Source organism: Lagenorhynchus albirostris, chromosome 17, assembly GCF_949774975.1.
Source record: "Lagenorhynchus albirostris chromosome 17, mLagAlb1.1, whole genome shotgun sequence".
NCBI lineage: Eukaryota > Metazoa > Chordata > Mammalia > Artiodactyla > Delphinidae > Lagenorhynchus > Lagenorhynchus albirostris.
The window spans coordinates 72,034,927-72,061,089 of record NC_083111.1 but is presented as its reverse complement, the minus strand read 5'-3'; the positions used below and the strand labels follow the sequence as shown (position 1 = coordinate 72,061,089).

Here is a 26,163-nt window from a genome sequence, read left to right as displayed (position 1 = left end):
GCTGGTGGTAGAAAAATAGATGATCTACCAGTTGGTAATTAAGAAGCCACAGAGGAAAAAAATAAAAAATAAATTAAATAAATAAATAAAGATGTAAAAAATGAAGTCACAAAGGGACTTATCTGGCAGTCGTCCAGTGGTTAGGACTCTGGGCTTCCACTGCAGGGGGCATGAGTTCCATCCCTAAGATCCCGCAAGCCACGCAGTGCAGCCAAAAAAGTAATAATTATAAATTTTTAAAAAATACTGGAAGATGGATGTAGCCTAATAGTCTCAGCACCCTGAACAGCTCCTTCTCACCCCGGGGATGTCACCAGTGCCCTGTAACCCCTGCAGTGAGCTCCAGAGCCTGGGCAGCATCTCCAGGGCACCCCCCCACTCCCGCCCCTCCATTCTGAGCCAGACTGCTCTGCTCTGGTGACTGACTCTGCTCTGCATTTCACAGTCTCTCCCCCCAGTTTCCACCTCGCACCCAGCCTTTGGGCTGACACTTCATCCACGCAGTCTGCTTCGGCTGTTGCTTTCGAATGCTGCCTTTCAGCCAGAGATGGATGAAAACCAGTGGGACCCCAGGCAGGCAAACCGTCTCATGTCCCCTCAAATGGATATTTATTCGACATTTATTTAAAGGAAAGGGGCAGGATCACAAGATAGCCTGCTGGTGGCCACCCCAGCCTGTCCCCTGTTATCACAGCCTATTATTGACACCCAGGTCCCGCTTCGCAAAACCAGAGTCCCCACAAATGACCCAGGCACAGCCTCCTTGGAGGGAAGTTAGCAGCCTGAGCAGCTTTGGGGAGATCGCCCCCCATAAGCATCTTGTTCAAACAGGATTCTTACAATCCTGCACTGTTTTCTTCTTGGAAGGAGTGATGGAATAATTCTTTCCTCCATCTTCTTACACCTCCAGCCCTGGCTATTGCCTAGTGCCTGGCTGTGGAGCCCTCCTGCCTCAGATCTCTCTAAGGTCTGAACTTGGTCCCTAAGCTAGTCCCACTCACCCCTATGCTAAGGACAGACTTTCAGAGTCTCCACCCAGGTGGAGGAGATCCCGGGTTTAGCAGAAAGCGAGTTCAGACAGCCTTATTTTCCCAATGTTAACATTTCTGTGATGTATCTGATCATCGATGTGACCATTTAATGTTGCAGTACTTCTGATTGCATACCCAAAGCTGTCATTAAATTAGAGACAATCAATGGTGTCTTGGAAACATTTATAGGCTTAACTCACAAGCCCATAACACACATACCCAAACAGAATTATTTCGCCTTAGCTGTTTTCCTGAAGCACTTTAGGTCTGCCTCTCTAATAACACTTATCAGGGCACATCATCACTGTTTGTGTGTGTCTTAACCACTAGACAGCAAACTCCTCAAGGGCAAAGGCTGTCTAATTCATTTTTACACTCCAATTCCAGCACTGTGTCCAGCGCTGAGTAGGCACTAAATTTGATCTGGTTAAATTGGAAGAAGACTGAATTCAGATGACTCACCTAGGGGAGACACAACAGTCCTGGAATCTAGAGGAGTTTTCCCCCCACCAGTCAGTAGAGGTGGTCATGTCTCTCTCCGGAGGGGGTCAATGCATCTGTCTTGGAGTGAGATAGCCCACACGGATGATGGATTTCCAGGGAAACTTCCAACCCTGAGGTTGTGCTACCACAAAACATCCCTTCTCCGATTCCTTGGAGCTCTGTCTGGCCCCTGCATCGAGCTTGGAGTAGAGAAATCTAGTGGGTGACTCACACTGGAAATTGGAAGGAACAAGGTCTTATATCATAGAGCCCTTGCGGCAACTTTGTCATTGATTATTTAGCGTCACGTTTTCTGTAAGATCTTTGGGGACTTCACCCCAGCCAGATGACCTCACGCTGAGTGAGATTTATGGCCTCTTGACTGAAAAGTAAGGCTATGAGGTAACGGAGGGAAGAGAGACCTGTAATTATGCATGAAACTCTATCACCCGCATGCTCCCTAATGTATCAGGCCAAGGATGAGATGCTGTCGTTGCCATTTTGAAAAAAAAAAGATATGACAAAATTCACCTGCCAACCCATCTCTTTTCAATAATCATAATATTCACCAACATGTGTTTGTGTTTCTATGTGTTAGCTGCAGTCTGTGGCATTATAGGCACTCAATACATTTTTATGGACAGAATAAGAGTGAATGTTCTTCTACACACATTACCTCTTTTAAAGCACACGACTCTGCGAGGTAGACATCAATGTATTTGTCTGCTAGGGCTGCCATAACAAAGTACCACAGGCTGGGTGTTTTAAACCACAGAAATTTATATCCTCACAATCCCCCGGAAATCTGAGATCAAGGTGTCCACGGGTGGTTTCATCTGAGTCTCTTTGGCTTAGAGTTGACCATCCTTTCCCTGTGTCTTCACATGGTCTTCCCTCTGTGTGTGTCTGTGTCCTAAGCTCCTCTTCTCATAAGGACACCAGTCCGATTGGATTAAGGCACTCATTAACGACCATACTTTAACTTAATTCCCTCTTTAAAGATCTGTCTCTGAATACAGTCACATTCAGGGGTTCTGGGGGTTAGGGCTTCAACCTATGAATTTGAGGGGTACACAATTCAGCCCATAAAATCATTATTATTCAGATGAAGAAACTGGAGCTTACAGAGGCAATGTGACTTTCCAAAGCTTACTCAGTTTTCCAGAACAGAGAAAGCATGTCCCCATTTCAGTGATCAAAACCACTTCTCTTTCAACAAGCCAGGGCCTTACAAGGGCCTACAAGACCCTGTAAGATCTGGCCTTTTCCCTAATGTCACCTCTTCTCTGAGGCCTTCCCAAACCATCCTATTTTAAACAGTAATACCTTTCAACATGCCTTGTCCCCAGTTCCCTGATTTATCTTTCCTCATAGCACTTAGTAGCCACCCAGATAATTTCACCAAAATACAAAAGCAATATGTATTTTGCTTTTTGGGAGTTGTTTATTGCCTGCTTCTCCCTTTTCTCCACACCTGAGGGAAGCTGAGTTTCAAAGAGCAGCTGCACCCATGGATTACGTTATTTGAAAATAGAAAATTTTAGTTCAAAAACAAAAATTGCAAATCACTGATCTACATGAAACATGATGAGACTGTAAGTAAGATGGAGGGGGAGGGGAGGGGAAGGGGAGGGAGAGAAGGGAGCTGGGGTGGGGGAGGAGCTACTCACAGGGAGGCAATCAACCTGTCGCTTCAAGTCTCACCTGGGGCAGATCTGCTTCCAAGCTCACCCATGAGCCTGTTGACAGGATTCAAGTCCCCGGAGGCTGTTGAGGTGAGAGCCTCATCTTCTTGCTTTCCATTGGTGGAGGCTGCCCTAAGTTCCTTCTTCTTTGAGCCTCTCCATAACATGGCAGCTTGCTTCATCAGAGCAGTCGAGTGAAAGGGAAAGAGAGAGAGGGAAAGACAGAAGTCACAATCGTTTGTAACCTAACCATGGAAGGGGCATCTCATGACTTCTATTCCTTGGAAGCCGGTCACTAAGTCCAGTCCATCCTCAAGGTGAGATTAAACAGGGGTGTGAGTAACAGGAGGCCAGGATCTTTGAGGAAAAACATCCAATTCCAGCAACAAAGCTTTGGTCTGAGATTCTGACACGGAAGCTAGTCGGCCCTGCAGCCAAAGGCCCTTCCCATGCATCCCAGCAATTCTACGAGCAGCGCTCACAATACACTGTAGATGTGGCCACTCAGGAATCTCCAGGTGCAAAGGCCACCATGGGACACGAGCTCTCCAGGAGACCCAGACCTCAGGGAAGTGTGGGCTGATACAGGAGAACTGGAATCCTGAATGTTAGTGTTCCAAACTAAGAGGAAGTGTTTGCACACATCAGGCTATCAAGTAATAATAACAACTTGTCTGGGAAAATACCCCTATGTCAGTGTCTCGTTAACATATTTCATTGAGAAACACCAGGGAGAGATGTTTTGTTTGCTACTTGAGTAATTTACTGCATTTCATGTTTAAATTGAAGTATCTAATTATACAATTATGAATTGTCCTGATTCAAATAAAGTTCACCAAAATAATTTCCTTATGTAGCATTATCTTCCAATATACGTGCTATCTTCATTTCACTATGTACTTTTATTCTGCCAGTCTAAAGATCTAATTGTTTTTCTAAAGTGTCCCATTAAACTAAAATAACAATTCTACCACACTAACCATCATGACCTAGTTCCTCCTGACAGGTATTATATTTTGAAATGTCATGCTTTTTTTTTTTTTTTTTTTTTTTTTTTGGCGGTACGCGGGCCTCTCACTGTTGTGGCCTCTCCCATTGCGGAGCACAGGCTCCGGACGCGCAGGCTTAGCGACCATGGCTCCCGCTCCGCGGCATGTGGGATCTTCCCGGACCGGGGCACGAACCCGCGTCTGCTGCATTGGCAGGCGGACTCTCAACCACTGTGCCACCAGGGAAGCCCCCATGCTTTTTTTAATGGTTGTTTTCCGAAGAGAGTTTATAGCTTTTGCAGTTAGGCAGCCTTGTAAAGCGTGGTTTTAAATGATTTTCAGGTTTCAAACTAACTGAGCATTTCAAACACCAATTTCCTTTGCTTTTCTTTTAAACTAATAATAATGCCTTTCCTGTATCTTGGTTCTTTACAACTGACAGAATACAATCCCATTTGTTGTTTTATTTGTTCCTCTTTCCCAGACCCAGGTTACATGCTAGGAAAGGACTTAGGTCACCAACAAAGTGCGAAACTCGGGCTAACACGAATGCAAAAAGAGTTTATTGGCAGGAGAGCAGGCTGCTCAAAGATCAATAGGCACCTGTATAGGCACCATCCTGTTCAAAATACAGAATATTTCTAACAGTTCAGAAGCCTTCCTCGTGTGCCCTTCCAGTGCATCCATAATCCTCTCTAAAATATAATCACTTTTGTGGCTTCTATTGCTATAGATTAGTTTTGCCTGTTTTTGAGCTTCTTAGAGGTGGAACCATATTATATCTACTCTTTTGTGTTTAAGGGTTTTTTTAATATATGAATTTATTTATTTTATTTATTTTTATTTTGGGCTGCGTTGGATCTTTGTTGATGCGCGTGGGCTCTTCTCTAGTTGTGGCGAGCGGGGGCTACTCTTCCTTGTGGTGTGCGGGCTCCTCATTGCGGTGGCTTCTATTGTTGCAGTACACGAGCTAGGCACGTGGGCTTCAGTAGTTGTGGCTCGCGGGCTCCAGAGTGCAGGCTCAGTAGTTGTGGCTCACGGGCTTAGTTGCTCTGCGGCATGTGGGATCTTCCCGGACCAGGGCGCGAACCCGTGTGCCCTGCATTGGTAGGCAGATTCTTAACCACTGTGCCACGAGGGAAGCCCAAGGCGTTTTTTTTCCCCTCTCTCTCTTACTATATCTCTGAGATTTATCCATGTGGTTCCTTGTAGTAATAGTTCATCGGGGTTTTTTTTTTTTCTTTTGGTTTGTTTGTTTTTTATTGCAGTGTAAATACTCAGTTGAATGATTTTACCAAAATGTTTTATCCATTCTACTTGTTAGGGACATTTCGGTTATTTCTAGTTTGGGGCTATGATGAATGGTGCCTGTATCTGTCTTTTGGTGGACATGTGCACTGATTTGTCTTGAGCGTAGCAATTCCAGTGGAATTGCTGAGTCATGAGGTTGGCATAGATTTCACTATAGTAGATATTCATTGATGGACTTTTGAATCTCCTGCAGCTAGTGTGGATATTACCCACTATCCCTATATCTTTGGATCACTCCCTGCACATGTACAATCCTGGGAGTATTCAATCATTCCAGCCCACATCTCCGGCCCTACCAAGCGGCCCTGGGGCAGAGAAGGCTGTCCTTGTCAGCGGAAAGCCACCCCTCACAAGCTTGTGCTTCCGCTCTGATGCCCCACGTCTGTTGAACTCCTCACCTCTCTCCTGTCTCACCTTTGTGTCTCACCTTTATGCCCTGATCCTTGCTCACCGTCCTGTGTTGTACAGTTGGAACGAAGCCCTTTTCTTAACAAATTTGGACCTCGGTTCCCTTGTCTGTAAAGGAGGAAACTGAACAAAATTCTCTGGTAATTATGAATCTGTGGTGTCACACTGGGTCAATGAGATCTCACCATAAATCTGCTTGCATTACAGGAGGCCAGAGCACAAGCGCATGACTCTGAGGGGCTGGGCCACAAGCCAGAGAGCTTCAATGAGGGGAGGCAAGAAGGAAAGTTCTGGAATACGAAGGGGGCTGAGATGGGAGAGGGGTCAGTGGTGTAAGGCAGTGCCTGCCGTTCACACCTTGTTTTGTTTCCTTTAAACATAAAAACATTTAGCAAATGAGTTTTTCTACATAACACTGATAAAACATTCCTTGATCCTAAGATGCCATTGATTATAAAATCTACCGCTGATTTAGTGCATTTGGTCCAGAATAAAGAATTGAGTGGTGAGCTTCTTTTGATGACACAAAAATGTTCAAATGAGGGAACATAAATACATTTTCTAGAACTGAGACAGTAAGTCATATAAAACAGATAAAAGGGGCTCTGGCCCAGGCTGAAGTGCAGAGGCAGGCTTGGAACCCTGAAAAGTCACCCCCCTGCCGACACTTGCCTTTCCCACTGCAGTTCCTAAGGCACCTTTTCAGAACCCGGAAATTCCTTTTGAAAAGAGGTTTCCATTGGCATAGTGGAAGAGGCTTATGTTTTGCAACAGGCAGACCTCTGGCCTGGAGCAAGTGGCTTCACCTCTGAGCTTCTGCTTTCTGAATAATTAAATGTACTTATTATGAGGATACAAATGAGATCATTAAAGTACCCAGCACAATGCCCTGCCTGTCTTAGGCAAGTGGAGAAACGTTACTTCTCTTCCATTTCTCCCTGAGCAGCAGACAGTGGAGCTAGATTCCGGTTTGCTTAACCATCTGTTTGTTGAAGCATATGAGGACAATCAAAAGCAAGGTGGGCAGTGCAGGGGAAGGAGCAGCAAGACAACACTTTGCCTATTTCCCATTCACGACTGAAACCAGCCGCTGAGGTCTTAGGGGGTCAGGAACTAATAACCCCTTTCTTCCCTCTTGACTGTAGAACCGGTGGAGAGATGAGGTACACAGACAGATGGAAACCAGAACATCATCTTTATGACTGAGAAAATGGATGGCGGATCAGGACTTTAGACTTCTGGTGAAAAGGATCTGCTGACACTCTTCGCCTCTCTAGACTTAGGAACAGTCCAGCCCAGGGAGAGTTTGGGCTATACAGCAGGCATGTCACCCAGGCTTGGAGTAAGTGGTAGCACGTGCTCAATCTGACTACTCTTATTTGAAATGGCAGCCTCCCACAGAATGGGAGAAAATATTTGCAAATTACATATCTGATAAGCGATTAAAATCGAGAATATACAAAAAGCTCCTAAAACTCACCACCACCATCACCAACAACAACAACAATAAAAACCCAATTCACAAAGGGCAAAGGACTTGAATAAACATTTCTCCAAAGAAGCTCTATAAATGGTCAATATGCACATGAGAAGATGCTCATCCTCTCTAGACATTAGGGAAATACAAATCAAAACCGCAGTGAGATACCATTTCACACCCATTAGGATGGTTATTATAGAAACAAAAACCAAAAAACAGAAAACAATAAGTCATGGGAAGGATGTGGAGAAATTGGAATCCTTGTGCATTTCTGGTGGGAATGTAAAAGGGTTCAGTTGCTGTGGAAAAGAGTATGGTGATTCCTCAAAATGTTAATGTAGAATTACTGTATGATCTAGTAATTCCAATGCTGAGCATATACACAAAAGAATTGAAAGCAAGGACTCACCCAGATATTTGTGCATCCATGTGCATAGCAGCATCATTCACAAAAGCCAAAGATGGAAACAGCCCACATGTCCATTGACAGATGAATGGATAAACAAAATGTGGTATATACGTAATACAATGGAGTATTATTCAGCTTTAAAAAGGAATGAAATTCTGACACATGCTACAGTATGGATAAACTTTAAAGACATTATACTAATTGAAATAAACCAGCCACAAAAGGACAATTGTTATGCAATTCCACTTACATGAGTAACTAGAGTAGTCAAATTCATAGAGATAGAAAGTAGAATGTTGGTTCCCAGGGGCTGGGGATGGAGGGAGAATGGGGAGTTAGTTAGTTAGTTTTTTTTTTTTTTTTTGATGTGGACCATTTTTAAAGTCTTTATTGAACTTATTATAGTATTGCTTCTGTTTTATGTTTTGGTTTTTTTGGCTGTGAGGCATGTGGGAATCTTAGCTCCCGGACCAGGGATCAAACCCGCACCTTCCACAAACCCTTCTCCTTCCAATGCAAACCTGCATTGGAAGGAGAAGTCGTAACAACTGGACCACCAGGGAAGTCCTGGGAGTTAGTTTTTAATAGGTACAGAGTTCCAGTTTGCAGGGATGAGAATGTTCTGGAGATGGATGGTGGTGATGGTTACACAACAATGTGAATATACATAATGCCAGTGAACTGTACCCTTAAAAATGACTAAAATGGTACATTTTGTTGTGTATATTTTTATCACAATAAAAGAAAACTGGCAGCCTTAGCTCCACCCCATCCAGTCCTCCTGATTCCCCCTTGCCCTGGCCTATTGGGTTTTTTTTTTTTTTTTGCTCCATGGACCTTATCACCTGTAATATATTATGTAATTTACCAATTTTCTATGCTTATTTTCCTCTTTAGAATGTAAGCTCCAGCAGGACAGGAATTTTTGTCTCTTTTGTTTATTTCTTTTGTTCACTGAGATATTCTAAGCACCAAGAACAGTGCCTGACACATAGCTAGTGCTCAGTAAACATTTCTTGAATGAATGAATCTCAATAAATCCTTGATGAATACATGAATCAATGGAGGGATGGATGGATGGGACGATCCTGTCACCTGGCTTGCCAGGTACCATTTTCCATTTAAAGGTCAGTAGAGGCACCATAGAAGCCCATTCTACACATGAGTAAAGTGAGGCACAGAGGACAGTAATGATTTTTCCACAGTTCAGGGAGATGCCTGGCTCAGAGCCAGATTCAGAGAAAATAGCAAATCCAATAGAAGGGAAACAGCTCGCTAGCTCAGAAAAATATGAGGTTCACCTGCTTATCTTTTTTTAGTATTTGCCCTCAAGGGAAAACTTGTTCAACTTACAGTTTTAAAAAAAAAAGACTACATGTTTTCTAGCAATATCACTGCTGGATTTGATCAGTCTTTTCCCAACTGATACCTGGTTGTATCCAATGGAAAATAACAGTAAAATTTTGAGGTGAAGAGAGAGCCATGGATTGGGTGAACTATTGGGTTTAACACAAAGCATAATTTCTTAATGACTTTTAAAGAAATATCTTGAAGTTTCCAGACAAATATCATAGAGGTGCCTAACTTTTTTGGGAAATTTGTGAGGCGGGGATGATTTCCTGGGGCAGGGGTGGGTCTCAGGAGATCAGGATTTACTCCTGGCTTTAGCATTTTAACACTATCTCTCGGCTGAAATAACTTTCCCTGTTGGATCTCAGCTTTATCATCTGAACAGAAAGGGGACTGGGGGCCCAGGACACGTGTTAGACAGTCTCTTGGGTTTCAGAGCTATATTTGCATGGCAATCACACTGCTTTTCCTTAATTTGCGTGTTAGAGAGCCAGAATGGCAAAGAATTCTAAAGATGCTTCTATTTGCTCTTTATATCCTGTGTTTGGATTTGGGGTGACTGATGGCAAATGAGGGGACAAGAGCCCCTCAAAGGCATCCCTTGTGGCCATCCCTGCAGAAGGGGACCTCGGCAGGAGAGATGATGAGATGAAGGCGTCTCCAGTTTGTGGCTTTGGGGGCTCTGGGAGACATCAGTCTTGGTACCTGTTTTGTGCTGGGTGGGAGGGCTTCGAGGGCAGAGGATGGACACAGAGAGCTTGCAGGAGGTGAACCTGAGAGGTCTGTTTAGAGCCCACGTGAGACCCCCTTGGGGATCCCAGAATCTGGGTCAGACTCTGGGGGAAGGAGGTGAGATTTGCCTGGGCAATGAGGACAACCAGTCTGTGAAATCTGAGAACTGACTGCAAATGGAGTGAGGGCTAGAGAAGCTGTGGGTGCAAATTAACTAACTTTTAAACCAAATAAATAAAAAGATATAACAGCTGTTGAAATAGCTCAATGGCCGCTCAATGTGTGGCGCACAAAGACATTTCAGACAGTCATTTGCGCTTTGGGCTACGTACGTAGGAAGTGTGTGGTTAAACAGGCTGACTCTGGGTTTATAGCTAAGTTTAAAAACATAATGGATATTTGGATTCATTTCAGGATTCAGCAAATTTGGGTCCACATCCTGGAAATAATAATCCTGTTCTCTGCACTGGTCAGATGCCATCTGGAGAATTTATGTATTTCTAAGAGCCATATTTTAAAGGGATGTGCGCAACTGGCCATGGGGTCAGACAAGGGCACAGGAGTGGAGGGAAGGATCTAGAAATCTGTTATTTGAGAAATTGAAGATCTGGGGGACACTGTGTCCGAGTGTTTGAAGAGCTGCTGGATGGGAATAAGGGTTGGGCTTGTCCTGTATCGTTCCAGAAGGTGGAATCTGAAACACAGAAAGGAAAGTTATAAGGACAGAGGCCTTGGCTCTATTTAAGGAAGAACTTTCAATCTGATTCCTTCTTCCAAGGAGGCTGGCCTGAGCTGGGAACTGAGTCCTCTGGGTCTGTCTGGGGCAGGGTCCAGTAGCTGTGGGAGTCTGGGGCAGAGACAACCACGGGGACAGAGCCACGCCAAGTCTGTGGGAGAGAACAGTACCAAGACCACAGGCAGGAATGGAGAAGAAAACGGGAGAGACGCCAAGCCTCAGGAGCCAGGCAGAGCTACCAGCACTGGCACCGCCTCAGCTGGCCGTCACCCATCAGTGGCTTTACGGAATATGTGCAGAGCCATTATCTTAAAGACTCCAAGTTATAAGAGAGGCCATGAGCTGGTCTTCGGCAAAGTCATTGTGTCAGGAAATGCTCTGATCCTGGAGGTGTTCAACAAATACCTGGTGACCATCCCACTTTCATTGGTTCAATTCTTTTTTTTTTTTTTTTTGCGGTACGCGGGCCTCTGACTGTTGTGGCCTCTCCCATTGCGGAGCACAGGCTCCGGACGCGCAGGCTCAGCGGCCATGGCTCACGGGCCCAGCCGCTCCGCGGCACGTGGGATCTTCCCGGACTGGGGCGCGAACCCGTGTCCCCTGCATCGGCAGGCGGACCCCCAACCACTGCGCCACCAGGGAAGCCCGGTTCAATTCTTTTAATTTTTAATCATGGTAAAATACACAGAACATAAATTTTGCCATCTTAACTATTCTTATACAGTGCCATTTTAAAGTGTACATTTCAGTGCTATTAAGTATATTCGTGTTATTGTGCAATCATCATCCACCTCACCATTATCAATCTCCAGAACTCTTTCTATCTTGTACACATGAAACTCTGAACTCGTTAAATAATAACATAATAACATAACATAATAACATTCTCCCTCCTCCAGTCCCTGGCAACCACCATCGACTTTCTGTCTCTATGAATTTGATGAATTTGACTCCCCTGGGTCCCCCTGTAAGTGAAAAAATACAGTATCTGTCTTTTCATGACCAGTTTATTTCACTTAGCATAACGTCCTCCAGGTTCATCCATGTTGTGTAGCATGTGTCAGAATTTCTTTCCTTGTTACACCTGAATAATATATGTACAAACCATATTTTGTTTATTCATTCAGCCATCAATGGACACTTGGGTCAACTGGATTGGATTGATTGATCCAAAATTGGATCGATTTTGTACCAGGCCCTCTGGTAGGCACTGTTAGTCAATACTATGACTATGACCTTCAGGGACCTCACAGGATCCGTGGGAGTGGGGGAAAGGCTGGAGAGGGGGAGTGAGAAAGTGTCAGATATGTAAACCAATTTTTAATAACACCTTTTGAATAATAATAATGTGATACAAAGTCTGTACCAGATATAATGGATATACAGTGAAGGAAGACGTTGGTTCTGGGGATGGTGGGAAGGAAAGGGTGAGACTTTCTTAAGGAAGGCAATGTCATACAGCAGAAACTAATACAACATTGTAAAGCAATTATACTCCAATAAAGATGTTTAAAGAAAAGGAAGGCAATGTCTGAGCTGATGAGCTCAATACTGCTAGAGAACTTTTTTTGAAAAACTTGAATCTGGACTATGTTGTAGCCAGTGGCTCCCAAAAGCTGGACCAGTTGCATCTAACTCCTTGGGACAGCTTTCAAAAAATAGCAATCCCAGTTCCCAAGCCCAGAAGTTCTGATTCAGTGAATCTAGGGTGGAGGGCAGGAGTCTCTTTTAAACAGTCCCTCCTGGGGATGTTGATGTACTAATCGTGTTGGCAGGCACTGGGGAAACCTTGAGGTTATTAGGTCCAGGTTGCATTTTAGATAAACCTCTCTGACCTCCCTGTGGAGGGGGCAGGAGGAAGGAGTTAAAAAAAAAACAAAACCCAAGGTAGAGAAGCTAGTTCCACACCATGAGTACAATATTCCATGGCCTGGAGATGCTGATGATGTCAGGTGTGGTATGTTCATCCCTCCATTCATTCAAATAGTATTTGGTACACACCTACTTTTTGTTACCTGCACTAGACTCTGCTGGAAACCCCTTCCATTTCTAAGGTCCTATATCCTATTAATCATATTTAAAAGTGCTTTAACAAATGGAATGTGGCAGAAATAAGGTTGTGTGAGTTCTGAACCTAGACCATAAAAGTCCTTGCAGCTTCCTCTCTTGTTCCACTCAGAACCCTGCTGCTATGTCAACTAGCCTGGACTTACCTGCTAGGGAATGAACAACCACATAAAACCGAGATAAGCCATTCAGCTGACCTGGAAGATGACCACAAGGTATGAGTGAACCCAGCTGAGATCAGAGGAAAACTACGTAGCTGATTCCAGCCAAATTGTCAACCAACAGAATTATGGGCTAAATGATGTTTTTTTAAGCCACTAAGTTTTGGGTGTTTTGCTGTGCAGCATAAGCTAACTGATACACTCTCCTTGGCCCTGGGGCCTTTATCCATGCTGTTCCCTCTGCTTAGAATACTCTTCCCTCTTTCTTTGTCTCCTTGACTCCTATTCATTACAGCTCAGGAAGGTTTTCCCTGATCTTGATTAGGTTAAATCCCTTCATTGCACTTTTTGCCTCTCTGGTAGCACTACAATAGCTGTAATTTTACATTTATCTCTGTATATTATTTGATTATGGTCTTTCTTCCCTATTAGACTGTAAGCTTCATGAGCCCAGGGACAATGTCTGTTTTGTTCACCATTACATTTCAGCACCTAGTACAGTTCCTAGCACATAGTAGGTGCTCACTAAATATTTGTGGAATGAAAGAGTATGTTATAGCCCTGGAGGAAACAAACTTTGGCGGGGGTGGGGGTGGCTGGGTGGGAGCGGTGTGGGGGGGTGGGGGTGGGGGCGGTGTGGGGGGGTGTTCTTTAAAATAGTAATCCTCACACCAGTCTTCTCCTCCCACTATCCTGGGAATTAAAAACTAGACAAGTCATTGTATAAGAATGTGTCTTGTAATTTTTAAAGGACTGTACAAATATTAGTTCTTAATTGTTAGCGTTATTATTCTGGGCTGGCAACAGCTGGCTTTGGGGGAATCCGCTAGCTTTCTCATTCCCCTAAAATGTCCCCAGGCAGTTTCCTAGCAGCTACAATTGTGGCTGGATAAGCAACTTACAGGCTGAAAGTCTCCCCTAGAGTTAAAACAGAGATATGTAAATATCTCTGTGGCTGCAACCTAGCAAATAATCTCCAGGCTGGTTAATTGCAGAACTTGATGGTAATGATACCTATGCTGAGTTCAATTAAGGACTATTTACAAAACCAATGGGGGAGGATTTTCCGCTTTTTCTGAAACAGTAGGCACCGACTAAAGGGACCTGTTATTTTACAGTTAAATCTATGGCTCAGATACACCATAAACTCCATAGATTTGGTGTCTGCAAACTCCATGCCCTATTTTGATCCCCTGGAGCTCAGTTTGCAGAAAGAGAGCACAAGTCTAATTAATGAATCGCTCCAAAAACAGATCCTCTGTGTGCAACTTTTCTGAGTCTCAGTTTCTTCATCTGTAAAATGTGTGTATTAATAGTCTTACCTCATAAGTTTATTTTGAGATTACATGAGATAATCATTGGAAAGTGCTATTAGAATCATGAGAACAGTGCCAGGCATAGAGTAAGCATTCAATACATTTTAACTATTATTGGTTGTTATCATCACTGGACTCCTATTAACACATACAGTTGCTTCCACCCTGGACAACGTACCAGCTTGAGAAGCCTGCTCGGAAATCTTCCTTGCCCAATTTTGCTTACTCAGAAAGTGAATGGGTTTTCTCACATAGCTGTTGAGTGGAGATATTTCATAAAGTATGCAAGCATTCATTCATGAGACATGGGTTGAGCACACACTGTGTATGGTGCTGGGTATATAGAGGCGAATAAGAGTCCTCGCCCTAGGTCTACAGGGGAGAGACGAGGTTCACTGCAGTAAAGGCTCCACCAAAATTGACCCCCGGATGCTATGGGAACATAAGCCAACCCCACCCCAAAAAGTTGGCTTGCTCTGGTCCACCTGGGGTTCCCAGGTGGAGAAGAAGGTGAAGTCCTTATTAATTTCATGCAAAATGGAAGAGGACCTTCCTTCCTTCCTTAAGAGATTGTTGCGGTGACCTATTTCTCTGACCCTTTTATCACAAAGCTCCATTAAATCTGGAAATGAAGCTTTTAAAATTAATGATCTAAGGATGGAAAGCATTTTCCCCGATGCTCAGCATCTCTGGAGGAAATGCCATTGGGTGTTCATCTTTTGCAAGGAGGGGTTTTGTTAGCAGTGTGCTGAGAAAGACCTCATCACATCTCACATTCTTGTGACCTGGGCTCAAAGAGTGGCTCCAGGACTGACAATAACTAGATCTACTATGGCGGTCAGGTTTTTGGGGAGAAATACCTCCCTGGGCATTAGGAAATCTGATTCTGTCTCTGATGACACTGGCCAGGCACATGCAACCATGCTCCAGTCATTAACCCTTCAGCGAACTGGTGAGTCCAACTTGAGAATGTTTAACAGGTATTCCCAACGCAGGTGGGGAATCACTGCTCACCGCAAGTGTCTGTCCCTCTCCTCTGCTCCTTCTCTTGCTCTCCCAACTGGAAAAACAAAGAAACGAACAAAACTCCTCCCTGGAATCCCTCTAAGCTTCATGTTACTCTTCCATCTCTCCCCTTCATTACTCCCGAGCTTGAAAAATAATAATAACTTAAAAAATGCTGATATTGCAATATTAAAAAAAACATAGAATATTTATTATGTTCAAGCACTTTGATGTGGCTTAATTCATTTAATCCTCCTAACAACTTTATGATATGGGTACTTTTATTATCTCCATTTTATAGCCAGGAAACTGAGGCTTAACACTTTCAGCTACGAGGCAAAATCACACTGCTAGTATGTGAGCCAGAATTGAAGCCCAGGCTACCGACTGCAGGGCAGTTCTTAACCACTTGGTTCAGTGTGTCAATTTCCCATTCTTTCCTAACCTTGTCTCCCCACGGCCCCCAGAATGTTTTCTTTTCTGTGCCAAGGATCTCCAGGTGGCCCAAAGGGGAGCCTCTTGTAATGAACATTTGTTAGGTTTGGGTGCCTAGTGTCCATTTCCTCTTCCAGAAAGCATTTCTGCTCCTGTGGAATTACCTCTTCCCACAGGCTGGAAGCAAGATCTTGCCTCCTCCTGGCTAAAGAAGAGGGGAATGACGCAGGCTGGAACTTGACCTGTAAGCAGCAAGGTCAAGGAGCCTGGAAGACTTTGGCATTCTGTTCAATCCCTCTAAGCAGGTGCCAACAAATTCAGTAATCAAAATAAAAAATATTTTAATGCAATCCTTCTAAAAAGAAAAATTAATGGAAAAATTCCAAAATGAACAAAATCTCAAAATGTAAAAGAAAGATAAGGTCAGTATGACTGAATTTCCCTTTGGCCTTGGGCTCCATTGTGGCTGGGCATGGCACTGCTGACCATTCTCCATCGTAGGGGCCCCCTGTGTGTTGCCCTTTAACCCTTCGTACCTGCCTCACTCTCTTTGTTTCCTGACACCGATGGATGCACGAGGTGCTTGGGCTCCGCTTTTTCTCATGTGGTTCTCTGCACACGAAAGGCCCTTTCTCCTCCCACCCTACTTTGCTGACAAACTCACCTTCCTTCACCCCTTCTCTATGCATCAGCTTCTTCGTCTCTAAAATGGGGATAATAAATAATACCTAAGTGATAGCCTTGGGAGCATTAGATGAACGTTAATATTTGTACAGCACCTGACTCAGGTGAGCACTCAGGGGCCACGTCAATGTCATCATCGTCGTCCCACAGTACAGCAACCTGCTGCCTAGCCTCCCACCACCCAAAGGTCAGGGGAGCTGCCTGATATTGGCTCAATGAAAAACTCACACCTGCTTCCCTGTCTACGTTTCTGCCTGCCCAAGTGTCAATTACAGACTTCTCTTCCTCCAGCTGCTCGGTAAATGGAGGTGAGGTCTGCGGTTTTGGCTTACAGCTCCCTTCCTCTCCCTATCCACTCTCTCCAGGCCATGTCATAAATGTCCACAGCTTCAAGTGTGCCCTTTTACCTGTGACACATCTGTGCCATCCATATCTCCAGGCCCAAATGACCAAATGCTCACTAGAGGTGTCACCTGTGCCTACATCCCACTACAAATATTACTAATAATAGCGAGTGACTGACGATTGATTGCTAACTGGGTACTCCATACTAGGCCAAGCACTTTACCTGGATTACTTCCTTTCACCCTGTCAAAAACCTCATTTGACAGAGAAAATACAAAATGAGAAAAAATAAAACAACAGCGAAACCAGTAGAGTGGTGGAAACAGGATTTGCACCCAGACAATGTGACTCCACAACTGGGAATAGATGCTTCTGCTAAAACAGTTTATCCAAAGTTGCGCCTTTTAGAGAACATTTTTTTAAGTGAGCTGAGGAAAAGATGACACAGCAGTGGTTCTCAATTTTGCCCCCAACCCCAGGGGACATTTGACAATGTCTGGAGGCATTTTGGGCTGTCACAGCCGGGAGGGTGCTACTGCATCGGCTGGGTAGAGGCCAGGGATGCTGTTAAACATCCTACAATGCACAAGTCCCCACAGCAAAGAATTATTTGGTCCGATGTGTCAATAGTGCCAAGGACGAGAAATCCTGCTTTAGGGCTACAAAGCAAGACAGGGAGAAGCTAGTAAAGGGTGTTGGCCCTGTAGGTGCTGGCTCCCCTACTCACCAGCTGTGTAGAGCCTTCCACCTGCCCACTTCCCGCCACCCTCAAGCCCACTACCCGGCGTCCCCGCCCAGCAAAGGCGAAGACTCAGCGGCACCCACACTGCCTTCCCAGCACAAAGCACAAAAAGGAGCTAATTACCTTCCTCCTCAAAACTTTCCCCTTCCCTGCTCTTTATCACGGCTAAGAACACCACCCTCCGCCTCCTCCTTACAGGTGAGCACCACTGTGCCCACCTTGCTTGTTCTCACCACTGCCCCCCGACTCTCCCTCCAGCCATCAGTCACCAAGCTGTGTGTCTTCTGGCTCCCAGAAGCCTCTCCTGCTCTTCCTCTCCTTTCCATCTTCACTAACCTACTTTGGGCCAAAATAGCTTCTTATGCTATTTCTTCCCCACTTATGAGGCGGAAGTCACTTTTTATTCATCTACATTGGGATGAATTCATTTCGCCCAGAGCATGAATGTCACGAGGAATTAAACGAGGGACCTTTAAGAGCCCGCCTAATCCCTAGCCTGTGAACCCAGGAGAAGTTCCTGATGGCTTCTGAGTGTTCTGCTCCTTTCCCTCTGGCCCTCTCCTGCAGTGGACAAGGTGGTCCTCCAGGTCCAGGGCTCGTCCCCACCCACCTCACTTTAGGTCCCGTCCCCTCTCACCCTCAGGACCTGTTCCATTAGGGACCCTGCCCTTCCTCTTCAACCTCTCCCATCCTACTGGGACTTTCCCATCAGGCACAGATGCTCGCTCGCCCACCCTCTTTGAAGGATCCTCCACCCTCACCTCCCACGAGCTAGACTGCCATGTTTCTGAAAGGGACTGTCTACACTTGCTGTCTCCTACTCACTCTTCAACCCACTGCAATCTGGCTCCCAGTCCCTCCACTCCATTCAGGCTGTTCTGGCAAAAGTTATCAGCCTTCCAGTTGTCAAATGAAATGGGCACTTGCTCTCCAATCCTTCTTTGATTGGACTTTCAGTGGCATTTGAGTGTTGGCCATTCCTTTCTTCTAGGAGTAATTTCTTCCCTTGACCCCTGGTTTTCCTTCCACTTCCCTTCCTGGACCACCCGCCCCCTCCCCAGTCTGCTTTGTGGGCACCCCTTCCTCTGTTGCCTACGGTGTCCCTCAGCGTTCAATCTTGATCCCAGTATCTTCTCACTCTACACATTCCCCATGGGTGAATTCATCTGCAGCCTGCACCCATAGCTCTAACCACCAGGAGAGGGGGTATAGGGTGATAGTTAAGAGCCTGGACTCCAAAACTCCTCTGTGAACTAAGTGTTTGACCTTGGGCCAATTACTCAACATTCCTGTGCCTCAGTTTCCTGAACTGTAAAATGGTGCAAAGCTTTTTAGACTCATTGCTTTCCATGACCGAACTTGTACCATTTCCTCAGACCATGCTGAACCTTGTAGAGTTACCCAAATATATTACACGCTCCTACTCAGGCTCAGTCTTTGCTCAGGCACGGAGGGGGTGCCTGGTCAATATCTGTGAATAAATGAATGAATGCTGACCTGCTTTGTGTCTCCCCGGAAACAAATCTTGAGACAAGGATTGGGTGCAGTTAGTTTATTTGGGAGGTGATTGATTCCAGGCAGAGCAAATGAGGGAGTGAGAGAGTGAGGCAGGGAAGAGAGAAGAGGCATAGGGAGTTAATGAGAGAGTTATAACTGGGGGCAACGGGACTCAGTTCCACTGGGGATCCTCTGAGGAACTGTGTTGAAAGCACTTTAGGACTGTTCCCCTTTAGGGATGGGAGGCTGTGACATTTATCCACTGACTGGTTGGAGGCTGCCCTGAGGCTGTTAGGCATTTCCCATCTGGGCAAGATCCCGAAGCCTTGGGGAAAGGCCCCAGGCAGAGAGGAAGAGAGGGACACGTGCTTCAGGTGGACAGTTCCTCTGGACAGATGGAATCAAACTGCAGCTGCAGGTGAGCTCAGAGGTGGGTCCAGGGGACAGATTGCTGGGTATCAGCAGCACTGTGCTCTTTGTTCTGGCTGACGGGCCTGTGCCCCCTCATCTACCTAGATAAGTCCCACCTCTTCCTTGAAGCTTAGTTTAAGAGCCCCCACTTCTTAGAAGTGGTTTCTAACTCCCTGCTATAGGTTGAATGTTTGTATACCCCCAAAATTCATATGTTGAATTTTATAACCCGCAATGTCATGGATATTAGAGTTGGGGTCTTTGGGAGGTGATTAGGTCATGAGGGTGGAGCCCTCATGAATGGTATTAGTGCCCTTATAAAAGAGACCTCAGAGATCTCCCTTGCCCCCTCCACCATGTGAGGACACAGCAAGAAGACGGTTGTCTATGAACCAGGAAGAGGGCTCTCACCAGACATCAAATCTGTCAGCACCTGTCTCAGAGTTTCCAGCCTCCAGAACTGTGAGAAATAAATGTGTGTTGTTTATGTCACCAAGTTGGGCTTCCCTGGCCCTGGTCTGAGAAGATCCCACATGCCACGGAGCAACTAAGCCCGTGTGCCACAACTACTGAGCTCATGTGCCACAACTACTGAAGCCTGCGTGCCTAGAGCGCGTGCTCTACAACAAGAGAAGCCATCGCAATGAGAAGCCCACGCACTGCAATGAAGAGTAGCCCTGCTCACAGAAACTAGAGAAAGCCCGTGCACAGCAACAAAAGACCCAACGCAGCCAAAATAAATAATAAATAAATAAATAAATAAATGTATTAAAAAAAAATAAGTCACCGAGTCTATGGCATTCTGTTATAGCAGCCTGAACTGACTAAGATACCCACTCCCTTCTGATTCAGGAAAATTTCTAAATTTTCTGTGACACCCTGGACATACCTCTATAAGAGTAATCATGTCTCTGCTTTCTAAGTAGAACTTTCTTGTCTTTCTCGGAGAGCAAGAACAGTTCATCTTTGCAGATCTATTGCCCAGAAGATTTTTGAGCACTTAACCAATGACTTAATGAATTCAAATTCACCTTGCTCAGGGCCCCAATCAGAGTAAGTGGTCAATAAATGCAGGCTCCTTTGCTTTCCCTCCAACTCAGAGAGTTTGCCATCTGACTGAGGAGGGCACGTACCGAGCAAGGATAGAATGTGATTGATTCGTTCTTTATTTTTTTTTTAAGATTTATTTTATTATTTATTTATTTTTGGCTGCGTCAGGTCTTAGTTGTGGTGCGCGGGCTTCTCTCTAGTTGTGGCGCATGGGTTCCAGGGCGCGTGGGCTCTGTAGTCTGCGGCACGCAGGCTCTCTAGTTGAGGCACGCGAGCTCAGTAGTTGTGGCGCACAGGCTTAGTTGCCCTGAGGCATGTGGGATCTTAGTTCCCTGACCAGGGGTTGAACCTGTGTCCCCTGCATTGTAAGGCAGATTCTTTACCACCGGACCACTAAGGAAGTCCCTCATTCTTCTTTAAATGAACAGAAGTGCTGGGGGAGCATAAAGGAGGGCACAATTAACTGGGACTGTACCAATGAGACTGCAGTTATGTCGTCTGACAGTCTTAATTACTTACAGTTTTAACTTTCCAGAGCCATTAATAGAGCCTCTGGTGCTTCTTCCATTACACTGGGCTTTCCCATCTGAAAGCCTCTCCCCCAAAGCGGAAGATACAGGGATCTAAGGGACAGATTGAACCTGCTACTCTAACCTGGTTTACCTCTCTCATTCATTGGACTTATCTTTATTGAAGGTCTCCTAGGGGTCAGCACTGTTCTTGGCACCGGGATACAGGAGTGATGCAGACAAGCAGAGTCCTGCCCTAAGGCAGCTTACCCATGCAGGGGAGACAGATGATAAATAAGCGACCAAATAAACAGGACAAATTAAGCCATGACAAGGGCTCTAAAGACAAGTAGATCCAATGTTGGGGAAAGCCCCTTTTGAGGTCTCTGAGCTGAGACCTGAGCTTCTGAGCTGTGAGCTGAGTTCAACGAAGAGCCAAGCAGAGATTCTTCCAGGCAGAGGAACTAGCAGCTGCAAAGAGGGCCTTGGGCAGGACCCTGGACTCCCGGGGCCGAACCAGGAGCTTGTCCCACTGCTTCTGGCCACTGAAAAAGAGTTGCAGAAAAGAGACAGACTGGGTCTAAAACTGACGTCCGGTCCTTACTTAGAGTTGAGCAGCTGGTACCCAACTTTCAGTGCCTGGCAGGCTCATTTCAAGTTTGGTTTTCATTCATGGGGATGTTGTTCCCTCTTCAAGTCAGATTGGGTTTCAAAGGAATTTGAGACACAGCAAAACCACCAAGCTGCATCCTCCAGGTAGAAAACCCCCTAATGTGGCATTTCCGTGGGAAGCCACAATGAATCACTCCCGCTGGCCACCTAGTCCAGGCCTGAATGGACGGAGATTTACTCTGGTTTTCTCAAACTTTGTAAAGTCTCTCCAGACTTTTTTAACAACCCCCCCCCCGCCCCCACCCAGTGTCCTGACTCTCAGGTTAAGAGTAAAATAGCAAATTCTGTGAGGTTTGCTGAGTTTCAGATTTCACCAGAAGGGGGTCTGCCATAGCCACTAACCTTTTCCTCTGCAGAGAGCAGTTTCTGAAATGCTGCAAAGAAAAATAATCTCTGGGTGATAAGGAGGTTAATGAAGTTTCGAGGCTTTGTGAAGTAGGTATAGATGCACAGCACACCCTCCACCACTAAAACCCTTCTTTCTCTGATATCTCTTGTGGTAATAAAGACAATCATGGCTATCATTTATCTGAGCATTTACAGTGTGTCAGTCCCTGTCTAAACATTTGGTTTCCAAATCAAACCTAGGAAGGCGGTATGACCACCTCATTTCATATTTGAGTAAACGGAGGCTTGGAGAAGTGAAGTGACTTACCCAAGGTAACACAGTTAGAAAAAAGGCAAAGTCCAGATTCCAACCCGGATCAGGGTCCAAAGTCCATACTATTACTGTGCATACTATTTCTATACTATCCTGACCCGGAAAGGTCCTAGCCCCTGGCACTGGGCAAATAATGAGGAAATTAGCAAAGCGGAGCCGTGAAAGGGGGCAGCCAGGTAAAGTCATTTATTTTATGAAAAAATAGGGGAAACGGCCAGGAGATTGCAAGTTCATTCTCTGCAGGATGGGAGCGAGGCCAAGGTCCTTTCCTGGTGTCCGGGGACTTACAAAGGCACCTCCCAAGGCCAAGGTTTTGTCGGAACAAATCCCACCCGTTCTACCTCTGAGCGAGGAGAAAGCAGGCCAGCGGGGGTGTGGGGCCGAAGGGGTAGGATGCCCGACCCCGGCCCAGCTCGCACGCCGTTGTCGGGTGTCCGAGACCCCGCCTGCCCCGCGCGCGGCGTCGGAGAGCCAGCCCAACGCCCCTCCTAAGTGCCGGCGGGCCAAGGGTTAAGCGAGGCGGGAGCCCCCGGCGTGGGGCGGCCCCCGGGCCGGGAATGCTTAGTCAGGATTCCGATTTCCTGTCGAAGTGTTTGGATTTCCTGAAGCCCGCGCCCTCCGCCGCCGAGCGGGATCGTCCGAGCCGCGCGCCTCGCTGCGGCCTCCTCCCCTCGGCACATGGTCGCCCGCCCCTTCCTGCGCCGCGCTCGGCTCCCGCGCCTCGCCGCCGCCGCCGCCGCCGCCGCCGCCGCCGCCGCCGCCGCCGCCGCCGCCGCCGCCGCGCACTCTGCGTTCGGGCAGCCCCCGGCCCGCGGCTTCCGTTCCGAGAGCCGCGATCGGCCGGCTGAGGGGAGCCGGGGCGCGGGCGTCTGCGCTGCCGCCACCGCCGAGGAGCCGGCGCCGAGCCCGCGATGGAATAATGCCCAGCGGCCCGCCCGGTCCCGGTGAGTTGCGGGGCGCCTGGACGGGCTCGGCGGGGCCGCGCGGGGTCGCCCCGGGTCGTCGGCGCCCCCTGCCCGGCCCCCGCGCGGAGAGGCGCCGGCACGGGGCGCCGGGAGGGTCCCGGCTCTGTTCGCGGCCGGGTGCCCGGTGCGCGGGGAGGGCGCCGGCCGCGGGGTCCGCAGGGCCGGGCTCAGACGTCCAGGGGGGTCTGCGCCCCCGAGGCGCGGGGTGGGACGGGTGGCGCCGCCCCGGGGGTTTCGCGCGCCCTCCCGGAGAGGGGCCGGGGCCCCGCCGTTGCGGCGCCCTCCCGGCCGGAGGCGCGGGCGCCGGCCGTGGCATTGTCTCGGGCGCGGCGGAGGAAAGTTCCCCGCCGTTTCGGGAACGGCCGGCCAGGCCCCGCGGCCCCCGGCCCCGGCTGGGGCTCGGCGCTGCCAGGCAGGCCCCAGGCCACTTAATTTCAGCGAACGGAACTTGAGGAAAAAATTCCCACTCGGGGTTGGGGTTTGTTCACGGGAAGGTAGGGACGTGGCTTGTGTTTTTCTGCTTGTACCATTTGGGGACCTGCTGCATTTTCTGAGAGCGACATGAAGTTTCAAAGAAAAAAGAAACTCGCTGGCGTCTGGTGTTCTGCGGTTTCCTACATCCCGAGAGTTCTCGGGCATTCCTGAAGCGGTTTCCTTCAATAATTTATTTTTCCACTAGCGCAGGGGGATGGAGAGCCAACTTCAGACCATCCTCAGCGTGACCTCAGCTTTACCTGCACTAATCAGAAAGAACAAGAACTTTCTCCTACTTTTTTACCCGTGGACTCGGTCAGTTTGTCTTAGCAGAATGGGTTCTGGTATGACAGCAGGGCATGGATTGCTGAGAAATGTTTGGGGATTGTAAAACATAATTCAACACTGAGGCCAGTTTTGTCTCTCTATCAAACTTCAGCCCAAGGCCTTTCCGTTTTGCAGTTGGAGGAGGATGCAGGAAGAGAAGATGCAGGTCTTCTGGAAGCATCAAATCTTTGAGAATAGTTGTTGCAGTCCCTTCTTGTTATACAGCCGAGGCCTAGAGAGGTGAAGTGACTTACGTAAAGTCACGTGGCCAGGCTTCAGACTCCCCGTCCAGTGCTCATTTCACTAATGTCAGTTTATGGTCTGTCAGCCATGAAATGTTGGGAAATACGCCTTCCTGGCATTATAACCTTCATCGTTTCAGTGCCCTCTCTTGTTCTGTCTTGTTTGTTATTGCTGCTGTTTTTTGAGATATGCAGTTATCTGAAACTGCATATTTTGAGACAGAGTTAAAAGAAAAAAATTCCCTAACCCCTACTGTTCAGCCACTAAATGGATTTGAAATATAAAATGGGTGGCTTCTTATATAGGAATGACTTTTCTCTATTCCCATTCTTCTGTAAAAAATAGAAACTCCCAGGTCCAAAAAAGGGCAGTATCTTAGCACATAATGTACCGTATGATGTTCTCTAGACATGATTTCCAGCCCTCCTGTATCTTTTGAGCTAGGCAGCCCATCTATTTTTCTCCCTACGAGAGCTCCGAATGGCTGGTTTTTCATTTTTAGTATGTGATAATGTTGGAGACGAAGGACTTTTTCTAAAGCTTGCCATTTGGTGAAGGAAATTGAAATTCTCTCCACCTCCCCACTCCTCACCAGCCACAGTGAGCCAGATTTTGCAAAATCAGTCGAAGGCTTGCAGGCCCCCAAATGAGTGTGTGCAGACAAATGGGACCCTCCCTCACCCTTCTTGAGGACCCGCCTCCCTGTGGGCCATCTCCATGCTGCACCCAGGTGGCTGAAGTCTAGAGGAAAGAAGGGAACCTGTATAACCTGGAACATTGTTGTTTCTGCATTTTCCCTCCAAGTTCTCAGTGGAATATGACTGTATCCTGTGGCCCCATTCTCATTTTCCCCTCCTGTGTTTCTTCTTCCCACTTCTTTCCCAGCCACTATATCTGCATGGGTTGGAGAACAGGTTTTTTCTATGGGATGCATGAATGATCCCCATGTAAGCAATAGTAACAGTGATCGCTAGCATTTATTGAGCACTTGCTATATGCCCTGGATATGTTACCTCCTGAGAAGTCCCAAGAAGGAGAGGGAGCTGCTTCCGGAACCTTGACCAGAAAGGACAGCACTTTTCAGATTCATCTGGAATTTGAGTCATTCTTTCATTTTTCTATTGCACATTTGCTAAGTGGCTCCCCTGTGGAAGGTGCCAGTTGCGCAAAGGTGAATAGGACCCTGTGTTCAAGGCCTTCTATTTCCAGCCTCATCTTTCAGTGTCAGCCTCGCACTTTTTCTCTTTCAATGAGTCAGTCAGCAAACCTGTACTGAGCACCTGCTTCATGCTAAGCATTGTGTGAAGTCCTGGTGATACAACGATGAACAAGATAGGCCCGGTGCCACCCTCATGGGGCTGGCATTCCATTGGAGGAGCTGGGCAAAAATAAAGAAGCAGGTAACTTCTAACAAATGAAAGATTGTGATTCTTGTTATCAAGGAAGCACACACAAGGGATCGACCCGATGACCAAAGTGAAGTGGGGTGGGGTGTGTGTGTGGGAGTTCTAGTTTTGCCAGGAAAAGGCCTCTCTGAGGCTGAAGAATTGAGAAGAAGCAACTGGCCAGGCAGAGAGGTTGCGGGAGAGAGTGCGTTCCAGGCAGAAGGATTAGAATGTGCGAAGTCCTCTGTGCACAAAAGAGCTTAATGTGTTCCTGGGAGTGAGGGGAGTCGGGGGCGGGATGGGGAAAATGGCACAGCGTGCGGTTTTAGAGGGAGGCAGGGGCAGATCACACCGTGCTGCGGACAGTCCCCCCATCAAGTACAAAGGGAAACTTGGATGAGTTTAGGCTCAGGAGTGGGGTCTGATTGGCATTTTTAGGAGATTACTTTTACTGCTTTTTTTTTTTTTTTTTTTTTTTTTTGCGGTACGCGGGCCTCTCACTGTTGTGGCCTCTCCCGTTGCGGAGCACAGGCTCCCGACGCGCAGGCTCAGCGGCCATGGCTCACGGGCCCAGCCGCTCCACGGCATGTGGGATTTTCC

The 26,163-nt window shown here is 46.9% G+C and overlaps 1 protein-coding gene across 5 annotated transcripts in view; it reads left to right on the top strand.

Annotated features, from left to right (window-relative positions):
- Positions 1 to 22,985: 22,985 nt before the first annotated feature.
- Positions 22,986 to 26,163, top strand: part of ASAP1 (ArfGAP with SH3 domain, ankyrin repeat and PH domain 1) — a 348,560-nt gene continuing 345,382 nt past the window's right edge. For all 5 annotated transcript variants that reach the window (XM_060128595.1, XM_060128596.1, XM_060128594.1 and 2 more), the window contains exon 1: positions 22,986 to 23,113. The gene's annotated coding sequence lies outside the window, so the exon portion shown is untranslated. The remainder of the gene's footprint in view (positions 23,114 to 26,163) is intronic.